The sequence below is a fragment of the Erythrolamprus reginae genome, chromosome 1, assembly GCF_031021105.1.
Source record: "Erythrolamprus reginae isolate rEryReg1 chromosome 1, rEryReg1.hap1, whole genome shotgun sequence".
In the NCBI taxonomy this organism is placed as follows: domain Eukaryota; kingdom Metazoa; phylum Chordata; class Lepidosauria; order Squamata; family Dipsadidae; genus Erythrolamprus; species Erythrolamprus reginae.
The window spans coordinates 87583815-87607838 of record NC_091950.1 but is presented as its reverse complement, the minus strand read 5'-3'; the positions used below and the strand labels follow the sequence as shown (position 1 = coordinate 87607838).

Below are 24024 nucleotides of genomic sequence, written 5' to 3'. Positions count from 1 at the left end.
GGTCTTGGAACGCATCCCCTGCGAAAAATGAGGGATCACTGTATTTCCCCCCCCCTCCCAAAACCGGCATTTATTTATATGTTTTCTTGCAAAAAAAAAAATCACCTCAGTGTTCACTTTACAGCCATCACATTTCCTTAATAACTGCCACAAAATGATTGTGATAAATGAGACATTTGTTGAGTGAGTTCTGCCCCATTTTACAACCTTTCATGCCATAGTTGATAAATAAATCATTGCAGTTGTTAGCAATATGCTTATTAAGTGAAGCTGGTTGATTTTGCTTGTCAGAAGGTTACAAAAGATAATCACATGACCCCAGGACTCCTCAACTGTCATAAATAAGACAGTTTACAAGGTTTCTGAATTTTGATTACGACCACTAGAAAAAAGCCTGGGAAATGGTCATATGTGACTTTTCTCAGTGCCATTGTAATTACATACATTCCTCTATATTGCTTAGATCCATGATGGTGAACCTATGGCACGTGTGCCAGAGCCTTCTCAAGTATATTTTCAGGCTGTTTTCTAGGTCATTTTCCAGCTGTTTTCTAAGCCATTTTCAGGCTGTTTTTCAGGCCATTTTCTGAGCCGTATTTACACACACCAAAGTTCCAGAAACCCAAAGAAGACCAGCAAACCGGCATATATACATGCATGCGCATTCTGGTTTGGGCACTCAGTCCCAAAAAGGTTTGTCATCATTGGCTTGGGTCTTTTTACTTTTTTTTGTGTGCAGTACCTGAAGAGGCTGCTAAAATCTGTATTTAAAAAACCCCTTTCAACCTTCCTGTCAGATATTTTTTTCAACAATATTGTTAATGAAGATTAGGCAACACAGAGAGATAATAAAAGTCAATAGATCTTAAACTGGGGGTAATTACCTCCAAGGGGTAATTTTAGCATATCTTGGGAGTAATTTGTAATTGCTTGCATGTGAGTTGAGAATCCAATTTGGGACTGCTGCCGCAAGGGCACTTGTGTAAAACAAAAGAGGGTATATAATATGCTTGCAAGACACTTAGAAAATACACAATTATCATGCAGAATTTTAACTTTATATGCCATTTCTTAATTACAATAGGACACTGCTATATGCAACTTTCTCTGAAACCACTTGTTCCCAAATATGAAAGTTCAGTTTTTGCTGGTATTAATCATAATGCATTACACCATTTTTTCCAATGTAGTTTTCCCTTAGGTAACATAGGGGCATCTTTTAAGAAAATACTGAGTTTTAAAGCCCCAAGTAATTACTTGGGTATCAATGAAACCCTCACCACATTGCAACTTTGCCATTAACTCTTCATCTCCCAGAATTGCAAACAAGTCTGCAAGTTTTCTTCCTATATAAACAACAGCCTCTATATACTTATATTTAAAGTAATTTGTACAAAACATTTTGAGAGCCAGGGAAGCAGAATATACTGCATATATAAACTAAATAAAATACAGTATCAAAAAGAGGATGGCAAATATTACAAAAGAAAAATAATTTCTACATCATTCTGTAGTTTAGAAATTTAATTATCTATCTATCTATCTATCTATCTATCTATCTATCTATCTATCTATCTATCTATCCAATATTTATTTATTTACTTACTTACTTACTTACTTACTTACTTACTTACTTACTTACTTACTTATTTATTTTATTAGATTTGTATGCCGCTCCTCTCCGTAGACTCGGGGCGGCTCACAACAATAATAACACAATATATAACAAATCTAATAATTAAAAGTCATTTAAAACTCGTTATTAAAAGAAAACATACACACAAGCATACTATGCATAAACTGTATAGGCCCGGGGGAGATGTCTCAGTTCCCCCATGCCTGGCGGCAGAGGTGAGTTTTAAGAAGTTTACGAAAAACAAGGAGGGTGGGGGCAATTCTAATCTCCGGGGGGAGCTGGTTCCAGAGGGTAGGGGCCGCCATAGAGAAGGCTCCTCCCCTGGGTCCCGCCAGACGACATTGTTTAGTCGACGGGACCCGGAGAAGGCCAACTCTGTGGGACCTAACCGGTCGCTGGGATTTGTGCGGCAGAAGGCGGTCTCATAGATATTCTGACCCGATGCCATGAAGGGCTTCATAGGTCATGACTAACACTTTGAATTGTGACCGGAAACTGATCGGCAGCCAATGCAGACTGCGGAGTGTTGGTGTAACATGGGCATACCTGGGGAAGCCCATGATTGCTCTCGCAGCTGCAGTATGCAAACCAACTCCCTAGGGACTCTAGGCAGCATACTTTTATATTTAAATGTGTTATTATATCAAAAGACCTGTATAAGACCTGTACACTCACACCTCTTTATAAGCAATTGTTCATCTCATTTCCTCCCTGATTTAGGCTACTAACATTCATACAATCTGAGACTGTATGATTCATACAATCTGAGGCCACTGTATCAGAAGTCCAACTTGTTGCACAAGTAGAATTCTTTCACTAAAAAGCCTTAGGCCCGTGATGTTAAATCTATGGCACGCATGTGAAAGCTGGCACGCAGAGTTCTCTCTGTGGTCACACGAGGGTTCTCCCAGTTCAGCTCCACCGCACATGGCTGCACACGCCTCCCTGCTAGGCCCAAAACAGGTGGGGGAAGTCACACATACATGTGGACAGAGGCGGGAGTTTGGGGAAGTCACATGTGAATGCAAAGGGGGGGAGCATGGGGGGGTCGTGCATGCATGTGCAGGAGGGCACATTGCATTATGGGTGATAGCACATGTGTCTGCTGTCATGTGCGCTCCCCCCCCCTTTCAGTGCACAACTAAAAAACGGTTAGCTACCACGGCCTTAGACCATCTACACAATTTCATTCTGCAAATGTTAAGAAGCCAAGCAGTAGAAACGGCTGGAGGTTAAACCATTACATATTTCATGTAGACATGAAAGTACAGTGATACCTCTTCTTGCGAACTTAATTCATTCCATGACCAGGTTCTTAAGTAAAAAAGTTTGTAAGAAGAAGCAATTTTTCCCATAGGAATCAATGTAAAAGCAAATACCTGTAATGCAAATAATGCAATTGGGGAAAGCACAGGGAGGGTGGAGGTCCTGTTTCCTCCCACGAAATTCCTAGAGAGGCCCCACAGAGGCTTCTCCCTGCCTTTTCCAGCCGTTTCCTCCCAGGAGATTCCTAGAGAGACCCCACAGAGACTTCTCCCCGCCTTTTCCAGCCCTGTTTCCTCCCAGGACATTCCTAGAGAGGCCCCACGGAGGCTTCTCCCTGCCTTTTCCAGCCCTGCTTCCTCCCAGGAGATTCCTAGAGAGGCCCCACAGAGGCTTTTCTGGTTACAGTTTCAGAGGCTCGGGTTCGTAAGTGGAAAATGGTTCTTGAGAAGAGGCAAAAAAATCTTGAACTCCCAGTTCTTATCTAGAAAATTTGTAAGTAGAGGCGTTCGTAGGTAGAGGTACCACTGTATTCCTAAAACCAAGAATCAGATAACGGTTAATGAAATGGGTTAAATAATAGTAACAGAAATGGTACTTTTTACATGTAGTACTTTGTAATACATGTAGTACTTTGTAATACAAAGACAGGCAGAGCCTAACACATGCTTATCTAGCAAGAAGGGTAGGTGTCCCTTCTATTAAGGGATCTCCTCTATTAAGAGATTCCATCTATGATAGTAGAAGGGCCTTGTCCATGGTGCCTCATTCCTTGTAAAACAGGGATGTCAAACTGGGGGCCCGGGGGCCAGATGCATCACATGCAGGCCACACTAGATCTTTCTTCCTATTTCCTCAAATTCAAGAGGCCTCTAGATGTCCTTTTTTATTTATGCAAAGTCAATCTTTGTATCAAAATGGTCTATTTGTGTGTGTGTGTGTGTGTGTGTACACACACACACACACACACACACAAGCGGGATGATACCTCCCGCCTACCAGACATCTGGAAACCAGCCCTCAAACGTATCCCAGCCATGGAAACTGAAACCAGACTCAGAACACACATTGCAAAACAATCAAATAGGCGTTGATTGCTTACCTGAACGCCTCTTCTCGTACGGTGAGTGGGTACAGCAGTCACATGGGTTGCTCCTGTCCAATCCGTTGGAACTGAGCCTAGTATTAAAAAAGACTGCTGGATCCGCCCCTTCCCCAGAATTCGCGAATCCATAGACTAGGCTCAGTAGTGAAGCTCTTTAATGTTCAACTCTCATGTGTTATAAGAAAATAGAATAGAAGGTAAAGAAGACCACACATAGGGAGGGAAGTGACTGCTGTACCCACTCACCGTACGAGAAGAGGCGTTCAGGTAAGCAATCAACGCCTATTCTCCGTACTGAAGGAGTGGGTCCAGCAGTCACATGGGACATACCCAAGAGATAGGTCCCTAGGGTGGGAGTACATTGCTATCGTGAGAGATAACGGATTGGAGTACTCTTCTGCCGAAGGCAGCGTCCGCTGATGCGTACGAATCGATTTTGTAGTGCCTTATGAAGAAATTTGGCGAGGCCCAAGTGGCTGCTTTGCAGACTTCTTCCAACGGAGCCTGAGTCGCCCAAGCGGCAGATGTGGCAGCACTTCTGGTGGAATGCGCTGTAATATTCCTTGGAATGGAAAGGGGAGCTGTCTCGTAGGCCTTAGAGATGGTCCCTCTGATCCAACGACCTATTACTGTAGGAGACACTCTGGATCCCAAGGATCTGGGATGGTAGGCTATGAAGAGTGCTTCAGATCTCCGGATGGATCTTGTGCGTTGGATATAAACCTTTAGCGCTCTAGTGAGATCCAGAGTGTGCCATCTAGTTGCCAGGGGATGCTCTCGTTGGAGGCAGAAGGAAGGTAATATGATATCCTGAGATCTGTGAAACATGGAACTAACCTTTGGTAGAAAGGTGGGGTCCAGTCGCAGAACCACTTTATCCTGGTGAAACCTGGCAAAGGTCCTGTGTGATAGAAAGGGCTGCCAACTCAGATATGCGTCGGGCGGATGTAATCGCCACCAGGAATGCTACCTTAAAGGATAGGTACCTGAGGAACGCAGAATTCAGGGGTTCGTAAGGTGCCTGAGTAAGAGAGTGGAGAACCCGTGGCAAGTCCCAGGTAGGATATCTGTGGATTTTAGAAGGCCTGAGGATGGCCACTCCTCTTAGAAATTCTTGGATTTCTGGAAAAGAGCGGAGGGCTGCCTGCGAGGCCCCGCCAAGACGGAAGAAGTGGCGGCCAGGTGTCGGCGGCTGGTGCTGAAAAACCCCCCTGCGAGCACCACTGATGGAATTTGGACCAAGTATGGTCGTAGATCCGGTTGGTAGACCCTCTTCTAGACTTCAGGATGATTTCCACTGTGTCCGGGTCATACCCTCGCAGGTCTAAGTCCCTCCGGATAATAGCCAGGCGGTGAGGTGGAACCACTCTGGGTCCGGGTGGAAGGAGGCCCCCTGTCGCAACATATCCTCCGAAACGGGGAGTCGCCAGGGGTCCTGGACGGACAGTTGTTGGAGGTCCGCGAACCAGGGCCTGCGAGGCCAGTGAGGGGCAATCAGAATTACTCGGGCCCTCTCCAGGAGGATTTTGTTGATCACGTCTGGCAGAATTGGAATTGGAGGGAAGGCATACAATAGACCTGGAGGCCAAGGGCTCCTGAGAGCATTGATAGCCTCTGCTCCCGGAGACGGGAACCTGGAGATGAAGCGAGGGAGCTGGGCATTGGCTTTGGTCGCAAATAGATCCAACACTGGATGGCCGAACCTGAGGCAGATCTGGTGGAACAGTGACTGATGGAGATTCCACTCGCCTGGATCTAAGGTCACTCGCGAGAGCCAGTCCGCTTGGACATTGAGGCTCCCCGAGATGTGGTCGGCTAGAAGCGACTGGAGAGTTTTCTCTGCCCAAAGGCCTAACTTCGGGCCTCCCTCATGAGGGCCTTGGATCTTGTGCCTCCCTGTCTGCAAATATGGCCTTTGGTGACTATATTGTCGGTGAGAATCAGCACATGTTGGTTGGAGATGTGAGAGTGGAATTGTTTTAGAGCTAGAGACACGGCTCTTAATTCTAGCCAATTGATGGGCCTGGAAGCCTCCTCCGGTGCCCATGTGCCCTGAGCTAAAAGACCCTGGGCGTGGGCTCCCCAGCCCGAGAGGCTGGCATCTGTGGTGACTACAAACTGGTCGGGGCACCGGGAGGGAGATCCCTTGTCTAGGGCTGGAGAAGTCCACCACTTGAGGGATCTGCGAACCGTCGGTGGGATGGTGATGCGACGATTCGAGTTGCTGTGGCCCGATCTCTGGAAGGGTAATGGGAGCCACTGTAGTTCCCTGGCGTGAAGACGGACCCAGGGAACAATACCAATACATGACACCATTTTACCCAAAGGGAAGATAGGGTGGCAATGGAGGTAGATTGCTGGGGCAGGATGCGAGCAATGAGATCCAAAAAGCTGCGTTTTCTCTCAGTGGAGAGGAAAACCTGGGATATCTCGGAATTAATGATAGTTCCCAGATGCAGAATGGAAGTGGATGGATCAAGGTGGCTCTTTTTAAGATTTATGGAGAACCATGATTCTGTAGAACCGACATGGTAAAACAGAGGTCTGCAGCCCCACCAGATCTGGAATTTCCATGAATTAAAATGTCATCTAAATAACATAAAATATGAATGGGAGAGGCCCGGATATGAGCTGCCAAGGATCCCAAGAGTTTAGTGAAGACTCTGGGAGCTGAGGAGAGCCCAAATGGCATAGCCCTATACTGAAAAAGCCTGCCTTGAAGGGCAAAGCGCAGAAAATTCCTATGGACCTTGGCAATGGGAATATGGAGGTAGGCCTCCGTGAGATCCAGAGACCCCATAAAGTCTCCCTGATGTAGAGCTGCTAAAATGGAAGATAAGGAATGCATTTTGAATTTCCTATATTTTATGAACCGGTTCAAATTCTTTAGATCTAAGGTGGCTCTCCAGCCTCCAGAGGTCTTAGGGACCATGAAGAGGATGGAATAGAAGCCTAAACCTCTCTGGAGAGAGGGGACCGGTTGAAAGCTCTAATAGTCAACAATGAGAAATAGCCTCCTCCATTCGGATACGAGATGGAGTGGAACTGGGAGAAGGACAAGAAATAAAACGGTTAGGGGGAGGTGAAATGAACTCTAACCTTAGGCCCCTTTCCACAGTGTCAATGACCCAGGGGTCCTTACAAGAACGGTGCCAGTCGGAAGAGAACCAGGCTAGGCGACCGCCTATGGGAAAGGAGGAAAACTTACCATCTGGCTCTTTTGGAAGCCCTGGTAGAAGAGGATCCTCTCTGATAATGGGAACCTCCGCCCCTGGTGGTTCTAGATTGGGATCGAAACCGAGGGAAATACTGACCTGGATTCCTTTGAAATGCGAAGCCCTGATCCTGTTGACGCCCTGTGCGCCGAAAGGGCTGCGGTTTAGGGGCCTTCTTGGTGGTAGGTCCGAAGACCTTTTTCTTGTCTGTGGTCTCCGTAAGGAGAGGGTCCAGAAGGTCTCCGAAGAGGAGGTTACTTTTCAGCGGACCCATGGCTAACTGCCACTTCTGTCTTACTCCCGCCTGCCAAGGGCGGAGCCATAGAAGTCTTCTGGCCGTTGTGGAGGCTGCTACTGACCTGGCTGCAAATCTGGAAGATTGGAGGGAAGCATCTGCTACATATCGGGGAGCTGCGAAGATATTGTTGAAATCCTGTTGACCCCGTAAGTCATCTGGCGGCAGGTGTGGTTGGAGCTGACGAAGCCACAAGAGCACAGCTCTGGAAAAGAAGGATGCCGCTGCAGCACTCTTAATGGCCCATGAGTCTGCAAGGAGACTCCTTTTGAGCATTTGCTCAAGTCGTTTGTCCTCTGGCCGGAGGACCTCCTTTGCTTCGCCCGGTATGGCAGAAGTCGAGTGGAGTGTCTTCACTGGTTCATCTGGCTTGGGACATGTTAGGAGTTCCTCATAGGAGGAGAAGAGCTTGTAGAGTTTCTTGTCCTTGGGAGTGGGAGTAAGGCCAACGGTTGGGTGGTCCCACTGTTTAAGCAAAGCGTCCTTAAACAACTTGGGCATAGGTATTACCTCATTGTCTTCCTGTTCTTCCATGAAATAAGGAAGATTTTCCTCCGGAGGGTCTGAGGAAGAAGTAGCCTGTTTTTCTTGCCCGGCTAGCCCCGTGGATACTCTAGCTTTAAACAGGAGAGATTTGAAAAGCTGCGAAGGAAAGATAGCAGCTGGGGCTGGAATCTTGATCTGAGATTCCTCATCTTCCGACAGACGCTGAAATGGGTCATCATCCTCTTCTGCGTCCCCATCCTCATCCTCTTCCTGAGAGGAGTCAGAGACCTCCATGGCTGGGGCTCTGTAGGAAGGAGAAGAACTCACGGGACGGGAGGAGCGTGGTGGGGGATGAGACAGAGAAGGCACATTGAAAGATGAGAGTTTAGCGTCAATGGTGTTAGTCAGAATAGTCAAGATAGACTGAAACTCCGGAGGCAAGGAAGAAATATCAGCCGGAAAAGCCGGAGGATCCCTGAGGGCCTGAGCAGGTTCTGGCTGGGAGGAATCCTCGGTAATATCTGGCTCCTCTGGACCTAAACCCCATAGGTTAGGTTGGGGTGGATTTAGGTTTGGCTCATCCAGGGATAGCACAGGAACCCCAGAAAGAGGCAGGTTAGAGGCCTCCGGGGGGGTTGGATTGATATGCACTTGGGCCTGCACCTTAAAAAGTTTGGCTGATTTATCATGTATTTTTTGTAGGGCTGGGTCCCTTCTCTTCTCAGCCCTGGTGGGCTTGGCTAAGGAATGGGTGCCTGAGGAAGAGGAGGAAGAGGCCTGGGGAACTTCAGTAGAATTACCAGTAGGCCTAACCTCTTTGGGACCTTTAGTTGTGCCTCTCTTGGGAAAAGTAGCCATAGTCTGACAATTAACAGAAGACAAGGCTGAGCCAATAACTGAATTATAAGGAGAAGATTTCAAGGACTTCCCAAGAGGAATGGATCCTGCTTCGAGGCCTCGAAGCTGCTGAAACGTGAGGACAATCTGGGCAAACCCAGAGTTCGTGCCCCCAAATCCAGCGGGGCCAGCCTCCCTAAACTTTGTAATTAAGTAAACCAAGGCACTCTGGTTGGAGGCTTAGCCGGTGGAGAATTTAGCCTGGGACCCCCAAGGCCCGCTCCCGGATCCACGCGGTGGACTGAGGCCTACGCGGCTGGCAGAAGGCCAACACGAGAGGCCTAGATTTTTAAAAAAGGGCGCGAAGGCCTTCGCGCCGAAAAGATCGCTGCTGAGAATTTCTTAAGGGAAAAGCGATCGACTAAGTCCAGGAGACTAGAAGGCGTCTCACTCCGCAGGAGGTATTTTATAAGCCCTTAATATTTATATACAATAAATAATCAATATTTCAATGGATAAATACTTGCACTAGGACCTCCAGGCCAAGGGATTAGAAGAATCCACAAGCGGCCGCAGGAATCGTAACCGGCAAAACCGCCGGGGGAAAACGAAACCGCAACTTCTCCCAAGGAAATAAAGCCAAGCCGCGTTTTTTTTTTTTCTTTTTTTTCTTTTAAACGGCTGGCGCAATTAGTGCAAGTAATTAAATAAAGACAATAAATCTTACTACTTTTTGAAGGAAAGATCGAAGGGAAGGTGTTAGAATGTTGAACGAGCATTCACAATACAACCGCAGGATATGCGAACTGAGCGAATTCTGGGGAAGGGGCGGATCCAGCAGTCTTTTTTAATACTAGGCTCAGTTCCAACGGATTGGACAGGAGCAACCCATGTGACTGCTGGACCCACTCCTTCAGTACGGAGAATAGCCTGCAAGCTCCAACTACTCAGGATATCACGCCTAATCTACAACCATTAACTAATCAGCATACCTCAGCTACATCAACGACCCCAGGTGTTACCCCACTGACTCACCGGGAAGTTTCTACACAGCAGGCAATTGCTGAGCCATCAAACCACACCCAACCACCAGTATTTATAGAAGGAAGGCAGCTCAGGTCTCACTGTGTTCGCCCTAGAACAAGGACAGAAACACCAGCCTGAAGATGACGAGTGGGACCTCGTTGAAACGTTGCCAGAAATTTCCAAATCCTACACGGGAAGAAACCCGAATATACCAAGACCATCATATATATATATATATATATATATATATATATATATATATATATATATATATATATATATCTTGCCTACTGTGCTCTCACAATATTACTTTTTTAAAAAAATTAAAATAATTTTTATTGAGTATAAATATTAAAATTACATTGAAAACATTGGTTCAAACTTGTACGTACATAACATAACATAGGTACATACAAACATATTTCCCATGCTAAAACTGTATTGCAATCTTCATCACATTGCTTGGTCTATCAGGTTTATTTTATGAGCCTGGACACGCTATTCTGCATCCTACATGGTAGTCCTGAAAACTCATCTGCATCTCACTTTGTCAATCTTATGCAGTGCTTTAACTTTCTCTTCTACAGTCTTTCCCCATTTTCTCTTTTAACTAACATCCTTTTTTATCCCCTTTTATGTGGGTCCCCCACACACACACACTTGCTTCCTCTTGGCATTGCAGGATAACCTTTGTAGTAGAGCCCTTATGTTGGGCCTCTTCAACCTTCTAGATGTGGTGTTTCAATATCCCCCCTTTGGCTTTGCCATACAGTTAACTTCTGGACATGTGAAGGCCTTCAAAGCTTGTGGTTTCTGTTTTGTGTTTGCCTGGATGTGGTGAACAAAACTTGACTTCTCATGATTACTTTCTTTTTCCTATTCATCAAGATAGGCAATACTGTAATGCATGCTTTAATTATCCAACCATCACATCTGCAGCTTAACTAGGTTCTCTGTTCTTTTGGCCCATATACTTTACAATAAAACAGTTTTATGTGCCCTGGGCTGGGCTTGGCTCCTATACATTCCATTTGAGTTTCACTGGAAGCTTCTTCAGTAAGTACAGATAGCAGATACGCCTTGTCTACTAACCCTACAGCCCTGTTAAAGTAACTTGGGGACCAACCTTCACTTTTACAACTGCCACAATGTCCCAGAGTCGTGTGATCACTATTTGCAAACTTTACAAGCAGCATGCAGTTATGATCACGAGAGCATCCTTCAGTCACATGCTCACAATTTCTGTATTTTGCAACCAGCACACATTTTCGCTTGCAACAATGACAGAAGGAGGGGGTAAAGTTATATATCATGTCCACTTGATTTTTTTGCTTAGTGATTACTGACCAAAACCTAGTTAAAGTCATATGATTTTCCGCTTAGGGTCCGCATTGCATAGCAAGTGAGTTGTCAGGCCCAATTGGGGATAGCTAAGAAAGGACTACCTAAAAATAGCTGGGTTAAAACTCTAGAATTTATCTGAAAGTTCTACATCTTGCAGTATGCACCTGACAATTTCAGTCAATGTCCTCCCAGAGCCTCTGTGTGAGCCAAAAATCAGCAGGCTAAACTAGGGCAACGGCTTGCATGCCAACAGATATGGTTCCCTGTGCCACCTATGGCACCCGTGCCATAGATTCACCATCACTGGCCTAACGCCTTTGGCCTTTATACGGCATGCACACCTGCACTGATTCTCACAGGGCTGGAACCTTAGTCCTTTGGCTAAGTCCCCTAAATAACAAACTGTATCTGGGCCTATGCCTATTCTTCAGTGTCATTTGTTTACACAATGTGTGTGATTGAAATTCTTTCAGGTTCTTGCTTTACCTTCTGCCTAATTCAAAAAGTCTTATTTTTCCAGAGAGCACCTTTCATAAGCAATCCTCTATTTTCACTTGCATTAATATTCATTCTCTGTGACATTTTAGTGAGAACAGCCTCGACAAATTAGGCGTTTTAGTTGATAAATCGAACACCTCTCCTTCGCTTCATATACAACAAAATTTTAAAGCACCTCTCCTAGCCAAGGCGATCATTTGTTCACTGGCCAAATAAACAGTAAATTGATGTTCATACAATTCAATTAACCCTATTTTTTAAAATGAACTTAGAAATGCCAGTAGAATGAAAACAGATGCCATCTGCCAGCCCATGTATATTCTCATATCATTGTCCTCTCTGCTTTCTAGCCTTTTTCCCCCACTGGGGTGAGGTGAGTCTACCTTGGAATATAGTCTAACAGGTATTTCTTGTTCTCCCTTTCCTAGGGTAACTAGTTTGCAATGACCCTAGCCACTGCAAATAAAGCATTTCCTTTCTTTACCCCCCAAGCTCATAAGTAAACCGACAACAGCTATAGGCATTCTCTCTTGAGTTGTGCAGTCTTGCAGATGTTTTATTATGAAATTAGTATTCATTTCTTCTTTCATTCTTATTGTATGTTACCTCAGCCTAGTATCTATTCTAGGCAATGTAGATAGAATCTATTCTATGCTATCTATATTAGGCAATGAATTTAAAATGAAAACAGTTCTTACTTTGTAAGCATCTTTTTCTGCTATATCTTTTAAAATTTAGATTCTCCCTCCCACCTTCAGACAACTTGCCTGCTGAATTTTCTGAAAAGATGCACTCTGCATACTGTCAACCTTTTTTAAAAAAATGTATGTCTAAAATTTCCCCCAAATATCTTGGACTTTATATTGGTTAAAAGCACAGTGCATGGCTATTTCCCATCTGTTGTGGTTCAGCCTGAGGCTGCTCAGGGACCGGCTGTGTCTCTGCTGGCTCCATGCTCGGAGAAGGATGACAGCGAAGAGGAGGGGGCTGAACAGTCGGACGGGGGAGGGGAAAGTCAGGAATGGGACGAAGGAGAACAGCATGAGAGCCCCGGAAGGGGGGGGGGCTCTCCCCAGCCAGTAGTTTGGAGTCATTAGGTGATGAAGTTCAAGCCCTCATTGACCTGCAACACGGTCAGATCAAAGAAAGGAGCAATTAAAGAAGTATTATCAGCACTGAATTAGGAACAGCTGGGTTTGGGTGTGGTCCTCCTTAGCAGGGTTTAAAAGGCAGGCAAGCCCTTGAAGCCATGTGGAGTGTTATCAGTTTGGAGTTGTGTTATCCTGTCTTGTTTCTCGGCATCTCTGTTCCTGGCTTGTGGCCCAGCAGCTTTGGAAGACCCGGGGGAGGTGTAGGTCTGCTATCTACAGCCTCGGCTTGGCAGCAAGAATTCTGTATTGCTGCCTGGACTTTTGCCTTCGTGGATATATCTGAAGATACAGTATTTTCCTGTTTGTAAGGACATTTTCTGTTACCTGTGTTTTTCTTGAATTTTATAAAACTGCCTTTGCCTTTTACCAGTGTGTCTGGCTTCTCTTTTTGGGTTGGTATTGGCTTCTGGAGTGACCCAGACAGAACACCATCCAGCATTCACCCAACTTCTTTTTCACCTACAAGATAAGAGGTTTGTTGACTTTTTCCTGCTTCTGTAATTTTTGCATTGTCAACTCAAAGATGATTACTTTAGATTTCAACAGTATTCCCCTCTTGAGTCAGAAAGAGGATTCTGATTCTTCCAACTTGTCTATGGCTGATGTCAAAGAACATGTGTTTTGTCTGTGTGTTTTCCAACTCAGCCAGCAAGCTTGGAGATATGCCGCTGGATTGGGAGAGTCAGCAGCTGAAACATCCTCTGCTTATCCAATGTGATGCTGTAAGACCCCTCCTCTACAAAGAGCCTTTATAAGTAATAAATCCACCAGACAGCATGGCAGGGTTATGATCTGTAAACTTTGCAGCCATCTTAGGGCTAACCACAATGGCAGGATAGTTTGCCTAGGCAAACTCCAATCCAGCCCAGATCAGTCCAAGACATTTCCATTTAAGATGCACAATGAAATCTATTATCATTATAGCTACTTTAATGTAGCTGAAGGAGTTGCAAAAAGAGGTACTGCACATAGCTGGACATTTTAGCTTGGATCTGATCAAATGAGATTTCTGATGGCCACATATTAAGTTTGAGATGTGCTGGTATGTTGTAGCTATCAGTGCTGTCGGCCACCAAGTTAAAGGTTCTGAGCAAACTCCGACAACTTCTACCAGCATCCAAAATTCTCTGGAAGATCCTTTCAATGGACTTTAAGAACATAAGAAGAGCCATGCTGAATCAGGCCAAAGCCCATCGAGTCCAGCATTCTGTGTCACACAGTGGCCCACCAATTGTACATGGGGATCTTGAGCAGAAAGAGAAGGCAAGACCCTCCCTTTCCCTTGACCCCCAACAAATGGTACTCAAGGGAATCCTGCCTGCCTCAAGCAACTTAAGAGGCTGCGGCACATGGACATCCGTTTCAATAACCACCGATACACGGCATCCATGAATCTGTCTAATCCTGCCTTGAAGCTATCAAGGCTGTCACGACCTCTTCTGGAAGTGAATTCTATAAACCAATGACTCTCTGGGCGAAGAAATATTTCCCTTTATTTGTCCTTGCTTTCTTATATATGAGCTTTAGGGAGTGCCCCCTTGTCTCCTAGTATTGTGTGATAGAGAAAAGAATTTTTGTCTATCCACCTTTTCTATCCCATGCATGACTTTATACAGTTTGATCAAGTCACCCCTTAAACGCCGTCTTTCAAGGCTGAAGAGACCAAGGCGTTGCAACCTGGTTTCATAAGGGAGGTGCTTTTTACTTTATTACAGATAATTCCCTCGCATCTCAAACCCGCCTTCCCAGAAAACCTATTTCTTCACTTTATGCTTTTCATCTTGCCTGCACACAAGTCCTCCCTGTACTTTGTATTTTGTTTCATTGCTGCCAACCTCAGACCCAGCCTGTGCTTAATTTCAGCTCCTCAGAAAGACCGACAGACAGACCGACAGACAGACAGACCGACAGACCGACAGACAGACAGACAGACAGTCATTTCACCCTGGTTGACGAATTCTCAGTGCTTGTCCTCGCTGCTTAAGTTGGACCATGAAACTGACTGGGAAGAAAAGTAGAACTCCACTTAGCAATCTTTTAGATTGCCAGAATGACAGACGAAGATGGGATATAGAGCAAATCCCCAATTCTTTATTTATTCATTTCGCTGCTGCCCCTCTGTGGTCAACAATTCATGAGATTCTTAAATGTCAATGCTACTGAACCACATCTCAAGTCCTTCGGGACTGGGTGGCATACAAATCTAATAAATGAATAAATAGAAACATAGAAACATAGAAGATTGACGGCAGAAAAAGACCTTCCATCTAGTCTGCCCTTATACTCTTTCCTGTATCTTATCTTAGGATAGATATATGTTTATCCCAGGCATGTTTAAATTCAGTTACTGTGGATTTGCCAGCCACGTCTGCTGGAAGTTTGTCCCAAGCATCTACTACTCTTTCAGTAAAATAATATTTTCTCACATTGCTTCTGATCTTTCCCCCAACGAACCTCAGATTGTGCCCCCTTGTTCTTGTGTTCACTATCCTATTAAAAACACTTCCCTCCTGAACTTTTCCCTTTAACATATTTAAATGTTTCGATCATGTCCCCCCTTTCCCTTCTGTCCTCCAGACTATATAGATTGAATTTATTAAGTCTTTCCTCATAAGTTTTATGCTTAATACCTTCCACTATTTTTGTAGCCCGTCTTTGGACCCGTTCAATTTTATCAATATCTTTTTGTAGGTGAGGTCTCCAGAACTGAACACAGTATTACAAATGAGGTCTCAACAGCGCTCTATACAGCAGGATCACAATCTCCCTCTTCCTGTTTGTTATACCTCCATCTATGTAGCCAAGCATTCTAAATAAATGCTTGGCTGAATATATAAATCTCCCACAGAAATAAGGATAGAAATATTGTGCTTGAGAAATGACATTTGATTTCTTAATTTAAAATCCAGGGACCAAAATGATTGATCAGTCCAGCTTGCTTCTACTGCTCCAATCCCTTAACTTCGCTTACACATTGTTGCATTGTAAATGTTAAACAATCTGTTCCATAGCTTGAGTCACATAGTGGGTAAATTGGATGTTGATTCTTAAAATTACATGGGGATCCAGGACAAACAATGTGGATATGATTATTCCATTTCCCCCCAAATTCCCTAATAATTCCCTGATATTTCCCGAATCACCGATTTCCCTGATAACTCCCTGACTTCCCTGTTTTCCAGGTTTGCTGGACACCCTGTTAGCAACTCCCTTATATGACAACGATTAGCAGAGTAAACTCTGCAGGAAGTCCTTTATCTTTATCTTTTTATAAATGACCATCAACTCTCATTTTTGTTCCATTCTACAAAAGGACTACTTGCAGATATACCAAGGCTGCTTTTAATTTAAGAAATAACTACCAGAGCTTGATACATGTATTTTTTTCTCCACCCAAGACTGGTGGTTTCTATCTTAGAGACAAGAGTAAATATTTCAAAATGTTACATCCTTTTAATTATCCTAGAAAGATAATAGCAAACTACTGATGTCTTCTATGCCATTACATTCAAGGTTTCTAAGCCATTATGTTCAGCCTAAAATTCTAAACATTAAAAATAAGTTAAACAATATGCTGGTTTTATCATATCTAAATTCTAGGACATCTTTCTTCTTTCTAGCAGCATGTTAATTGGAAAGAAAATAATTGTGCCTCATATTTTCCAAACATATTCTGATAAACTAAACGGTGAGATCTTTAAATGAACATTTCAAGAAAGGCTAACTATGCTGACAGCGAACTGTGGTCTACTGGTATCCATGTTGTTTGTCTTCGTTTTATTTAAAACCAAATTCTGTAATCAACAATAAGCGGGCCATACCCATAATTACTGATGCTTATTTTATTACTTTAATTTTAAAATGTATTATTCAACATGCAACACAGTAGTACTCCCAAACAAGACATATGGCCATTTAACAGCAGTGGGTGAAGTGTAAGAAACTGTAATGAAATCTAAGATTTAAATTTATATAGTTGCACCTGGTAATTTTACATCCTTAAATGGAAAATTGTTTTTCTGTATGTGTGATTATAGATGAAGCTGATTTCAAAGCGCCTTCATTCATTCTAACAGTAGTATTATTATTATTATTATTATTATTATTATTATTATTATTATTATTATTATTTATTGGATTTGTATGCTGCCCCTCTCCGCAGACTCTATCTCTCTATTATACAAAAAATCCAGGAAGTTAAGAGGCAAACTATCAGAATTCATAGTCTATTTCTTCTGACATTTGGAGTGATGTGTCCAATAATCTCCAAAATTCTGAAGTTATAGTAGCCTTCTGATTTCCTCAGAACAGTACACAGAAAGATGATTTTTAGTGCTGGCCCTGTATTTTAGATTCCAAATTCATATTTTCATCCAAGCATTTGCTTTATACAGGATAAAGAAATCATTCTTGTGCCAAAACAGCGTATTCAATTTACACCAAAGGTCTGGAAACATACCAAGACTTCTTCCCGCCAAAACTGATTAAATATTTTCCAACATAATCCCTTTTTGCATTCCCTCACAGTTAGCATCATATTGTTCAGTTGTTCTAGTTATGTATCCTGTCTCCCACATACTTCCGTACCTACAATAACTGTTACTATGGCATCAAATTGGCCATCCCTAACTTATGCAATCTCTTATCCCAAATGAAAAGGATTCTCTAATACTACAAACAAAGTTGGATATGATATGAGCTGGTGAAGGTTCCCCAGCTCCAGAACAAACTTTAAACTGGGTGAATTTACTATGCTAAATGTAATACAAAATACATGTGATGCCTTCTACCTCTTTATCTGCCATGGTAATCACATATATTAGAAATCAAGCTGCATAAAAAATGCAACCCATTTCACAATGCATTGAACACAAGGGAGAAAATGTGTTTGAATAATGAATTGCTTAAAAATAAAGCTCTGAAAATTTATGAGCACATTTGTCATATGAATTTGCGTTACAAAAATTTGATGCCGTACCCAGTAGCCCCCTTTTTCCATTCATCTCAATTTATGCAAATTTGCTTTATACCAGGTTTTAAACCTAGCATAAAGCAAATAAAACCTGTATATGTTCATCTTTGTCATTTTTAAGAACGCCATTTCGGCATAGGGCTAAATATTATCTTACCTTGATAATTGGTATTTTAAATTATATTGCATCACAGTCGCCCTTTATCAGCAACTGTAATTGGGTCACTATGTACCCATGTTAGTAGATAGTTGGATCTTTGCCCTCAGTTATAACCGCACCTACTTGGTGAAGTTGTTCACACAGAGGCATCAATGTACAGCACAGCAATCCAAAACCTCCTCTGAACAAAAAAACATACTACTTCATAATTTACAGACTTAATGGAAATAATGCTCTGCCCCAAAACTATCCTTATTAAACTATTGGTTTCCAACAGAAACCATTTCTGATGAGGTTCTTTCTTACTTTGGGACATACGATGACATATAAAGTAGGATTTTTGTACCCACAAAACACTTTCAGTTTAGCAGCTCATGGAACCAAATCTGTCTTGCAAGATACAATCACCTGGGTAGTCTACAACTACTATGTCCAAGGAAAGGTATTTTCCTTTGGTTTATGGGCAAAAATAAATAAGTAGACAAATAAAATCTTTTGCTATCCAACTGCACAAAATAGGCAATTTTCAACAACACCTGTACCAAGTTCCTTTTGCCAAATGCTGTTTTCTAAATACTTAACTTAAAAGAATTCACAACTTGTGCTATCTTTTATCTTTATTTACAATAACGCTTTTAGCTGCTTAGAATCCTGTAAGTATCCTTAGAAAATAAATACGTTGATAAATTATAATTAAGTGGCTCATTTGCAAGGATTCCCACATAACTGGAAAAGAAAGTCGAAGCTTTATGGAACAGTTTTCTGAGAGGTTGATAGCAGCCATGCCAGTTTGCCATCTAAAAAATGGCAATTCTCCAATGCCCCTTATGGCAGCCATTTTGTACATAGGCAAGACCTTAGGAAGGTTACTTTGACCCTCCTTTAGCCCACGTCAATCATTCTCCAAACAGCTGAACTTCTGCACTTCTATTTCTACTAGTTTTTCTCATCATTCCTATCATCCTTTTCTTCCCACTTAGGACTGCATGGCTGTAACTTGGTGCTTGTATCCTAAGATTTTTATTAATATTGATTGTTTCCTCATTGCTTAGTTGACCCCTATGACAATCATTAAGTGTTGTACCACATGATTCTTGACAAATGTATCTTTTTCTTTTATGTATGCTGAGAGCATATGCACCAAAACAAATTCCTTGTGTGTCCAATCACACTTGGCCAATAAAAATTCTATTCTATTCTGAATCGGGTAGAAGTCTAATTGACTCCTCTGTTATATTGACAAAAATCTAGAAAGGCTTCACAAAAATGGAAAGTTTCTAGTCTTTCTATCTCTGTGCCCACTTTGGATACATAAAAGGAGTGAAAGTGGGGGGCAGAAATGGCTAAGGAATAGCAATACCTTTCAATTCTGGAAGTGCCAACCAGTTTGTATCTCCCCCCCCCAAAGGTAGGTAGATAGATAGGTAAATTGTTGTTAGCCGCCCCGAGTCTACGGAAAGGGGCAGCATACCAATCCAATCCAATCCAATCCAATCCAATCCAATCCAATCCAATCCAATCCAATCCAATCCAAATAAATAAATAAATAAATAAATAAATAAATAAATAAATAAATAAATAAATAAATAAATAAATAAATAAATAAATAAATCCTGTCAAGATTAGGAAGAGAAGTGCAGCTTTGAAATAGCTGGGAGGACTATAAACATGCCATTGGATGACAAATTGGGATATCACTGACTGTGCATGGAATGGAAGAAAGTAACCTGAAGATAATACTGAATATATTTCTTCGTGAGCTCAATTGGAGAGTTATTATTTAATACTTTTAAAATTCTGATAAGGACTTGACTCTAAGAATCTATCTATCTATTATCCCCTTTGTTGTTTTTATAACAAAAACTCCTATCAATGAACATATCCACCAGACCTTCCTATTTTCCCTATAACAACAACCCTGTGAAGCAGGTTGGGTTGAGAGAAGAGTGACTGGCCCAGATACACCCAGCAACTGGATTTTATGGCTAAAGCAGGACTTGAACTCATGGTCTCCTGCTTTCTAGCCTGCTGCCTTGAGACTGCCTAACATAATAGATCTTATTGAGAAAGAAACCAAAATTTGGGTTTAGGTTTAATTTAAAGTATTATTTTAAAATGGAATAGTGTACTGTATTACTTCTTTGGAAATCACAGAAATGTATTTTTTCTCCTTTTTTATGTTTTCAGCTTATTTTGTTATTGTTTAAAGGAAATGCAGTTTAATTCTTTTGTTTTGCAACTGTTATGAATTGTATCATCTTTGTTGCCATTATTGATGTAAAAATTCAATATATTCAATTTAAAAAACTGTGGATAACATTGTAAGGGAAACATGGCCACTAAACCTTATCCTGAGGGTCAAAGCATCCTTTGAACTCAAGTACCTCTTCTTTCCATCTGATTTTCTATGATGCATTAAAATATTTTCTTTCCCAAAGGCAAGGCAGCCCATCTGTCTGTAACTTTGAAAAAAACTGACAGGAGCAAATGGTGAGGAAAAAAAACCACACCTATTTGCATGTGCTCTGCCTCAAAGCAACATGCCAGAATATTTCTTGATCACTGCCTTGCAAAAGGGAAAGTCCTGCCAATGACCCAAAACACACATTCTGCAAAAAGGTGTGGCCGAAGTTTTCTGTTACAGATTACTGGACTCTAAAATGCATTCCAGAATATATTATTTCTTTTGGTCGCGATGCATTTGTTCTTTTATAAGACAGGATCTCAGGGCAAAAAACTACCAAAGGGGAAATCTGATTTTTGCACACTTATACTATGCAAGAATGCAATGTTGCATTAAGTAAATTATTTCTAGAGTTAAAGTCAAAGTGACATTTTACCCTAGACTCTTTTGGTTCGTATCTGTTACAGTCAGACTTTGTATATATAATTACTGTACTGAGAGACACATGAAGTTGTTCATAAGGTTGATACCACATATGTGTATGTAAAGTTATATTAGTTCCAATTTTCCTTTAATTCAATGACACTTAAGTTTTATTTATATTTACTTTAGACTTCCAGTTGAAGTCTATAGTTGAACACATAAATATCCAAACATTTGTTGGTCCAGTTTACTAATGAGTTTAAAAAATCCTTTTTTAAAAAAAAAAGTCTTCATACAAATCAGATAAAATACTGAAAATATACAGAATGCATATAAATTTACAAATATACAAACCATACTAGAACTGTAGCTCTTATTTGATTTTTAAGACATATGGGAATTTTCTCGGTTATGTAATTGATACTTTAACCAGTAAAAACAAATCTCATATTTTAGACCGCAATTGTGCCTGAAATTTCTATTGCCAAGTTAAACATTTGTTAAACGAGTTTTGCCCCATTTGATGACATTTTTTACCCCAGATGTTAAGTGAATCAATGCAGTTAAGCAAGTAGCACAGTTGTTAAGTGAATCTGGATTTCACGATGACTCCGTTTGGGAAGAAGTTGCATAAAAGGAAATCACATGACAATGGAACACTGCAACTGTCATAAATACGAGTCACTTGCCAAGAGCCTGTATTTTGATCACATGACCATGGGGATGCTGCAACGGTTGTAAGTAGCCGACCCGAGTCCTCGGAGAGGGGCGGCATTCAAGTCAAGTCAAGTCAAGTCAAATTAAATCAAATCAAATCAAAAAGAAAAACAGTCATAAATCATCTTTTTCAATGCCACTGTAATTTTATACGTCACTAAAGGAACTGGTGTAAGCAGAGGACTGCCTGTATTTTATTTTTTAAAAGGCTTATGTTTACGAAAACTCATGATCTTGCATAAGGTGGCTAAAAGGAACCATTAAAATGAATTATGCATATGCATACTGGCTGATAATGATGGAAGACTTTTTTTAACCCCTAATCTTTAAAACCTTTTTCTTTCTATTAAAGAAACAGAAAACCGAAGCTCTCAAACAGCAAGTTGAGTCTTCCCAGTGTGGTCATTAGCAACTGGGTTGTGACTCTCTCTCTTACTTTAAATAAACAAAAAATATCCGCTTTCTCCAGGCAGAATGGAGTGTTATTTCAAAGAAGTTCATCTTCGCTCCTTACTTTCCCTGCATTAGCCCCAGTGGCCACTAATGACACTGCAAAGCCCGAGAAGTCTTGTAATATAGATTAATATTTAATTCTTAGAGGTGCTATTCTTCTTTCTTGTCTGAACTTGGGTTGCAGAAAATTCATTTATGATTTCAGGGGATAGCAAAGTTTCAAAGTTGCTGGGTTAGAAGATTTTGATAATTTAATAGAGCCATTGCACACGCCAATGTTGTATTGGCTAATAGAAGTACAATGTTAAAATGCAGCTGGCTAATTGGTGACTCAGTGTGTCATATAAACCCAGTCAACATGGTTAACATATTGTTCAGTTAATTAAAGACTATGCCCCGAATCGAGCCAAATGGGAGATGGTTTGGCCGACAAACACACCCTGCCATGGCACAGGAATAATGTTAGGAAGAAAAAGATTTTTCAGTTAATTATGGACTAGCAGTTTATGCAAATACAACTCTTGCCCCGCCTACTGAAATATGCTGGACTAAATGGAAGCCAAGAATATTATCTACTCTTACAAATACAGTGGTACCTCTACTTAAGAACTTAACTTGTTCCGTGACCAGGTTCTTAAGTAGAAAAGTTCTTAAGTAGAAGCCATTTTTCCCATAGGAATCAATGTAAAAACAAATAATGCGTGCAAACCCTTTAGGAAAGAAATAAAAGCTCAGAATTTGGGTGGGAGGAGGAGGAGGAAGAAGAGGAGGAGGACAGTCATTGCTGAAGAAAGAAGGTGAGGTGAGGGGAATCAAAAAAATCCAAAACTTTAAGGCTTAAAAAAAAAAGAGGGACTCTGAGGCGGCGTCCAGAGAAAGGAAAACGCTCTGGCTGCCAAAGCCTCCTTAAGCGCCACCGAAAAACTCCTCGGCAACCCAGAAAAGCCCGAGATGGTCAGGATTAAAGGGGGAATGGCAGAAAACTGTCCAGGCCTTCGTGCCGCTCTCAAATTTCCTGGGAAATTTTTGGGGGCTCGGGTTCTTAAGTAGAAAATGGTTCTTAAGAAGAGGCAAAAAAATCTTGAACACTGGGTTCTTATCTACAAAAGTTCTTAAGTCCTGTGGTTAAGTAGTAGCATGATAAAAGCAGGCTTCTCTGCATATTGAGCAGTTAAAGGCTTGGCACAGTGAAGCAGCTGCCACATGGAACTAATTAAAGCATCAAGTATGTACAGTGTGGGGTTTGCTTATGTTTCACATAATAAATCTGTCCTTATCCTGTCACAGAAACAATGCCAGCAAATGGTGCTGTCCATACTGACAGAGCACAGGATACATTAGGGACACAGATGGCAGGGTTGCCCAGCTTTGTTGCCCTCCCCTCTTAAGCAAATGTCAAATATCCATGCTTATTTAAATGGCCACATTAGATGTCACCTATGACAAAAATGCTGAGTGGAGCGTATGAGATTATACTCATGGTGCAACCCACGCTGCCTGCTGCCCCTTTAAAAAGTGAAAGCAGCCCTTTAAAAGCTAAGAGTGACTTTAAAACTCCTTTTAGGCGAAGTTTCGGATTGAGATTAATAGAACATGCAAAGAAAAGAGGCTTCGAGAACATATTCACGCTGCAAGGTGCAAGCGGGGAAATGTCCAACTTTAGAATTCCTGAGCCAACCTGCAAGCATTATACGGAGTGCCCTGCTCCGTATAACCCTGCAAGGATGCAACCTCTCCAAAATAAGCCTTTATCCAGGCTTACCAAGAAGACTCGCCAGTTATTATGTAAGGCACTGCCACATGTCCCTGGCAAAGAATCCCTTCCTCTCTTAAGCACGGATAAAACATGGAACAGGATGGCCTTAAAACATTTCTCCAATTGATACTGAGATTAATAGAACATGCAAAGAAAACAGGCTTCCAGAACATATTCACGCTGCAAGGTGCAAGCAGGAAAATGCCCAACGTTATCTCATTTTGGTTTATTTTTTGCATATATTTAAGCCAGTTTATTATTTATTTATTTATTTGTTTGTTTG

The 24024-nt window shown here is 41.9% G+C and overlaps 1 protein-coding gene across 2 annotated transcripts in view; it reads right to left on the bottom strand.

Moving 5' to 3' along the window:
* Positions 1-24024, bottom strand: part of MIDEAS (mitotic deacetylase associated SANT domain protein) — a 103972-nt gene that overhangs the window by 78392 nt on the left and 1556 nt on the right. The gene's annotated exons all lie outside the window — the stretch shown is intronic.